Below are 6204 nucleotides of genomic sequence, written 5' to 3' on the forward strand. Positions count from 1 at the left end.
TTCATAACTTCTGTTAGTTTCATTGTGTCTCTATTTAGTTTCTGTTTCCATGATCTATCTATTAATGAGAGTGGAGTGTTGAAGTCTCCCACTATTATTGTGTGTGGTNNAATNTGTGCTTTGAGCTTCACTAAAGTTTCTTTAATGAATGTGGATGCCCTCACATTTGAATCATAGATGTTCAGAATTGAGAATTCATCTTGCTATATTTTAACTTTGATGTGTATAAAGTGCCTGTCCTTATCTTTTTTGATAACTTTAGGTTGAAGTCGATTTTATTTGATATTAGAATGGCTACTCCAGCTTGTTTCTTGGGACCATTTGTTTAGAAAATTGTTTTCCAGTCTTCTACTCTGAGGTAGTGTCTGTCTTTGTCCCTGAGATAGGTTTCCTGTATGCAGCAATGTGTTGGGTCCTGTTTACACAGACAGTCTGTTAGCCTATGTCTTTTTATTGGGGAATTAAGTCCATTGATAATAAGAGATATTAAGGAAAAGTAATTGTTGCTTCCTGTTATTTTTGTTTTTAGAGTTGGGATTCTGTTCCTGTGGCTATCTTCTGTTAGGTTTGTTGAGGGGTTGCTTTCTTGCTTTTTCTAGGCCATAGTTTCCCTTCTTGTGTTGGAGTTGCGCCTTTATTAACCTTTGAAGGGCTGGATTCATGGAAAGATATTGTGTGAATTTGGTTTTATCATGGAATACTTTAATTTCTCCACCTATGGAAATTGGGTTGGGTATAGTAGACTAGGCTGGCATTTGTGTTCTCTTGTGGACTTTATAACATCTATCCAGGATCTTCTGGCTTTCATAGTCTCTGATGAGAAGTCCGGTGTAATTCTTATAGGTCTGCCTTTACATGTTACTTGACGTTTTTTTCTTACTGCTTTTAATATTCTATCTTTATTTAGGGCATTTGGTGTTTTGATTATTATATGTCAGGAGAAATGTCTTTTCTGGTCGAATCTATTTGGAGTTCTCTAGGCTTCTTGNATGTTCATGGGCATCTGTTTCTTTAGGTTAGGGAAGTTTTCTTCTATAATTTTGTTGAAGATATTTACTGATCCTTTAAGTTGAAAATCTTTATTCTCATCTACTCCTATTATCCTTAGGTTTTGTCTTCTCATTGTATCCTGGATTTCCTGGATGTTTTGNGTTAAGATCTTTTTGCATTGTGCATTTCTTTGATTGTTGTGTCCATGTTTTTTATGGAANCTTCTGCACCTGAGATTCTGTCTTCCATCTCTTGGATTCTGTTGGTTATGCTTGCATCTATGACTTCTGATTTCTTTCCTAGGATTTCTATCTCTGGAGTTGTCTCCCTTAGTGATTTCTTTATTGTTTCTACTTCCATTTTTAGATCCTGGATGGGTTTGTTCAGGTTTTTCACCTGTTTGGTTGTGTTTTCCTGAAATTCTCTAAGGGATTTTAGTGTTTCTTTTCTAAGGGCTTCTACCTGTTTACCTATGTTCTCCTATAAATCTTTAAGGGATTTTTGTGTTTCCTCTTGAAGGACTGCTACCTGTTTAGTTGTGTTCTCCTTGGTTTCTTTAAGGGAGTTATTAATGTCCTTCTTAAAATCCTCTACCAGCATCATGAGGTAAGATCTTAAATCTGAATCTTGCTTTTCTGGTGTGTTGGGTTATCTTGGCCTTGCTGTGGTGGGAGTACTAGGTCCTGATGATGCCAAGTAGCCTTGTTTCCATTAGTAAGATTCTTGTGTTTGCCTTAAGTCATCTGGTAATCTCTGGTGTTAGATGTTCTAGGTTTCTCTGGCTGGAGCTTGTTCCTCCTGTGTGTCTGTAAGGCTATGTCAGAAGTCCTGGGACACCAACTCTCTTCTGTCAAGACCAGTGCACAGAGGACTGAGGATCAGCTCCACCTTGTGGCTGAGGATGAAGGCCCATAGGACCAAGCCAGAGAAACTGATGCTTCTGCTGCTGGAGCTCTCTTTCAAGGACCTGCTTTAGAGAGATACCTGAGAGAAAATGGTGATCTCACCTGAGTCCTGGTGTCAAATTCTTATTTTCCAAATGGAGATTTTTTTTTTCTCCCAAGCTTTGTAGTATCTTTGTAAAGACTACAATGAATTAGCATATGGACTTTTTCAGAACAACACCTGTAAGGTGTGAGATTTCTCTTTTGTGTCAGCAATGACAGAAAAAAGGACAGGGCTTGATGGCAGGGCATCCTCTGTAGGGTGTGGGCTACCAGAACTGCAAAGGAGCTGTTGAAGAGGGTCAGGGTCAGTGAAAACTGGACACAGATTTATAGCAGAAGCAAGCAGTTTCTGTTTGATTTACTTGGCATAATTCAGCAGCAGAAGAAGCAGAGGAAGGCCATTAGACTGAATGTAGGACTGAAGATCAAGTGGCCAGAGAGGACAAGTGCAACCACAATGAAGGCTAATTTAATTTTGGTCCACGGCAGCGTTGTCAGACTCAGATGTCATGAAGGGTTCCAGGTATCTGAACTAAGGATTCCTGCGAAATTCCATAGGTAATTTAGATGGACATGCAAAGGGGTCCTGGGGGACGGGACAGTCAGGATGACAAACATCTGTTAGGACTCCTGCTTTACCTATTTCACCTGTCTATCATTTTCTTGTTTGAGAATCTTCTGTGATTCTTTAGCAATGCTTCAAGGCCAATTCTATCAGATTGGCTTCTGATTGGAGAAAAAGTGGAAGTATATTTTATTTGTTAGACTTTTAGAAAAATAGTGTATTATTTTGCTCTGGAAAGCACTGACTCTTGATGAAATGAATGTGGATTTGAGAATTTGAACTTGGATAGTGCCTCCTCCGAACTACAAGTGTAACTTAGAATAAGTCATTTACGTTCTTTAGCTTTCAGAGTGCTCATTTGAAACATTGATAAATTAGATTAGATGATCTTTCTCTCACATCCCTTTATTTAGAGTCCCCAAGGGTTGGAATTTAGTCACCAAGCTGTTCAGTGCTGAAGAAGTTTGCGGGTGCCACCTTGTGGCTTAAAGAAATAGTACTGTCATGAAGTTCTGCCAGGCTTTTGGAAGTTGGGTCTTCAAGGAGATGAAGCCTCATCCAGAATAAGAGTGCTCTCTTGTTAGAACAGATTGTGGATGAGCTGGATATGGCATGGTAGCCAGATCTCATCAGAAAAATCAAAATAACTCACATGAATAATTTATGGTCTGCCCAGCCCATTGGAGAGAAGTCCTTTAACAGTGGCCAAAACTTTCTTGGAATCAGCTTACTTCAATTAGACTTCTTCTTTACTGAAATAATGACCTTGAAATTGACTCCATATTCATATTTAGATCCAGCTCATACATCTCCCAATGCAGTTATAAAATGCTCTGATACATGTGTGCTACTTAATAGCCCTTGCCAAGCAGAGATGAGGTCAGGGTCACTTTACAATAAGCCATGACAGACTCCCAATTTAAAATGACCTTTAAGATTATCAGTATTGATGAGTCAAATGTCTGATTCTGAAGGGTTCCCAGAACAGTTTTCTGGAAATGGCCTTGGATTATGAATTTCCTATCCAAGGGCACAGGGACATCTGCATTAAAGGCTGTCACAAAACAAACTGACTAATGCAGAAATCAGAGGCAAGTTTTCTTTCAGTTAAACCTTGAACAGAGATGCAAGGCTTTTCACCAGGAACAGCATTCTTCTTCAGTTTAGCATTCACAAGTTGTTGTTGAGGTTTTTGTATAGTTTTGGTTTTGGTTTTGTTGTTAGAAAAACTTGAGTTTAAAATTTTACCCTCGAAAGAGTTAGCTTTAGAACTGTTTGGAAGAGTTATGGTTCCTTTATACTTAGAAGTATTTTACTCCTTCAGTTTTTTAGTCCAAGCTTCAAATTTTAAGTTGGGAAGAGGGGGAGTATGGAGGGGGTCACAGGGGTGTGGTAGATACCTTTAATCCAAGCACTTGGGAGCCAGAGGCAGACATATGGTTTGAGGGCAGCCTGGTCTTCAAAGCAAGTTCTTAGATAGCCTGAGATACACAGAAAAACCCTGTCTCAAAAACAAACAAACAAAAGACCCAAAGCAAACAAACACAACACAACACAAAACAACAACAAAGCAAAAGAAAAAAAGAAAAAAGAAATTACACGTCCAGCTAAAGGGATGGCTCAGCAGTTAGGAGCACTGGATGCTCTTGCAGAGTTGCCAAGTTTCATTCTCAGTACCTACATGGCAATTAGTCATTAATAACTCCAGTTCCAGGGTTGATGCCCTTTTCTTCTGGCCCTACAAGCACCGTACACAGTTGATTCACAGATATAAATGCAGGCAAGACATAAACACACAAAATAACAATAAATCTTTAAAAATAAATTGTACTATCCAGAATTTATTATAATATGATACCAAGCTATCATCCAATCTTGCATTCTACAAGTTAGTCTTGTAATTCTACCACTAAAATTCTTGCCTATTAGGCTTACATCTGATAACAGCATGTGGTAGATCATGAGAAATAAACCATATACTTGTATTCTTGAGAGTTTATAAAATTTACCTTTGCATTAGCCACTCTCCTCATGGCAGGGACAAACACACGATAGTAGCAGTTTAAGGAAGGAAAGGTTATTCTGCCTCACAGTTAGAGGGTACAGGTCATCCTGATGAGACAGCATGACAGAAGGAGCTTGAGAGAGCTGATCACATGCATCTTCAATCTTGAAGCAGAGGGAAATGAACACTAGTGCTCAGCTTTCTTTCTTTTTTTTTTTTTAACACACAATCTAGGACCCTGTCTATAGGATAGTCCTGCCTGCATTCAGAATAAATATTCTCTCTGTAGTTAGACTCCTCAGAAAACTGCAACAACTGTATCCAGAAGTGTGTTTCCTAGATGTTTTTAAAATCCAATGAAATTGCCAATGAAGAATAACCATCACAAATCTTCATCCATACTGTCGTGTCTGTGTTATTCAAGGTTTTTATTACTATTGAAAGGATAGCATAAACCCCATTTGTTTCCATTTAAGGATGAGGCCTGGTTTCAAAAAGAAAGCCATAGGGCACTTTCTCCAGGAACAGACCATAAGCCCCAGGAACTTGACCATAAGGCACCAGTCCCAGGAACAGACCATGAAATCGACAAATAAGGTCATAAAATCCCCTCCCAAAGAACATCCTGGGGATAACTACAAACACAGCAAAATATCTTATCTCAGAATGGATCATCTGTGCTAGGCAGTCAGTCTTACATCCTATGGTTAAATGTTCATGACATAGGAATGCAGACCACTGATCACCTGTGACCTCTTAGCACCCACCAATGAAATTTTAGATTATCTAATCCTTCTAGAGAGTTACCCCTGTTACCTATAAGAAGGCCTGTGCACCTTTGTCTAGGGTTGCCATTTGGGAGAATGGTTGACCCCGCTATTGGTTGCTTCTGCAGAATAAACACTCCTTGTCTTTGCATGCTATCTGACTCTGGGGTCTTTCTTCAATGATTTCGGACCCTTACACTATGAAGAGACACCATGACTAGGGCAGTTCTTATAAGGAAACATTTCATTGGGTTTGGCTTATAGTTCCGAGGTTTAGTCATTGTGAGAAGCATGGTGGCATGCAGGCAGATGTGGCACAGAGTGGTAGATGAGAGAGTTCTACATTTGGATGAGCAGGCAGCAGGAAGAAAGTTTGATACTGGGCCCAGATTGAGCATCTGAATGTCAAAGCATAGCTCCCCACACACACACCTACTTCCTCCAACAAGGAGGGCACAACCTCCAATAATGCTACTCCCTATGAGTCTGTGGAGCCATTTTTTATTTAAATCTTCACATTGTCTTACAACAAAAGGTATGTTTCCTTCATCTGGGTTCTAGGTTCTATGACCTCTACCCTCCCATTTTGTAAATCAATGAGTATGTCTCCTCCCTCCTTAAACTTTACCTGGTGGAAAAGTGACCATGCTTAAGTGATTTGACCTTTGAACAAGAAGTAGATGTAGTTCTATTCTCCACTTTAGTGGAGGTCTCTTTTCCTTCCCTAGGTGAACCTCATCTCAGAGTGAATTCAGTTCTTTGTTTCCTCAAAGGCTAGTCACAATGTTTGTTTCCACCACATGCTGAAGCTATTCTTGATAGAGTAACCATTGGCAAAGTCAATGGTTGATTTTCTGGCTCCTTCTCCTTGACCCCTCTTGGTAATTTGCTGTCACTGGCTTTCTTCATCCTTCAGTTGTCTCTTCAATT

Source organism: Mus pahari, chromosome 18 (genome assembly GCF_900095145.1).
Source record: "Mus pahari chromosome 18, PAHARI_EIJ_v1.1, whole genome shotgun sequence".
Taxonomy (NCBI): domain Eukaryota; kingdom Metazoa; phylum Chordata; class Mammalia; order Rodentia; family Muridae; genus Mus; species Mus pahari.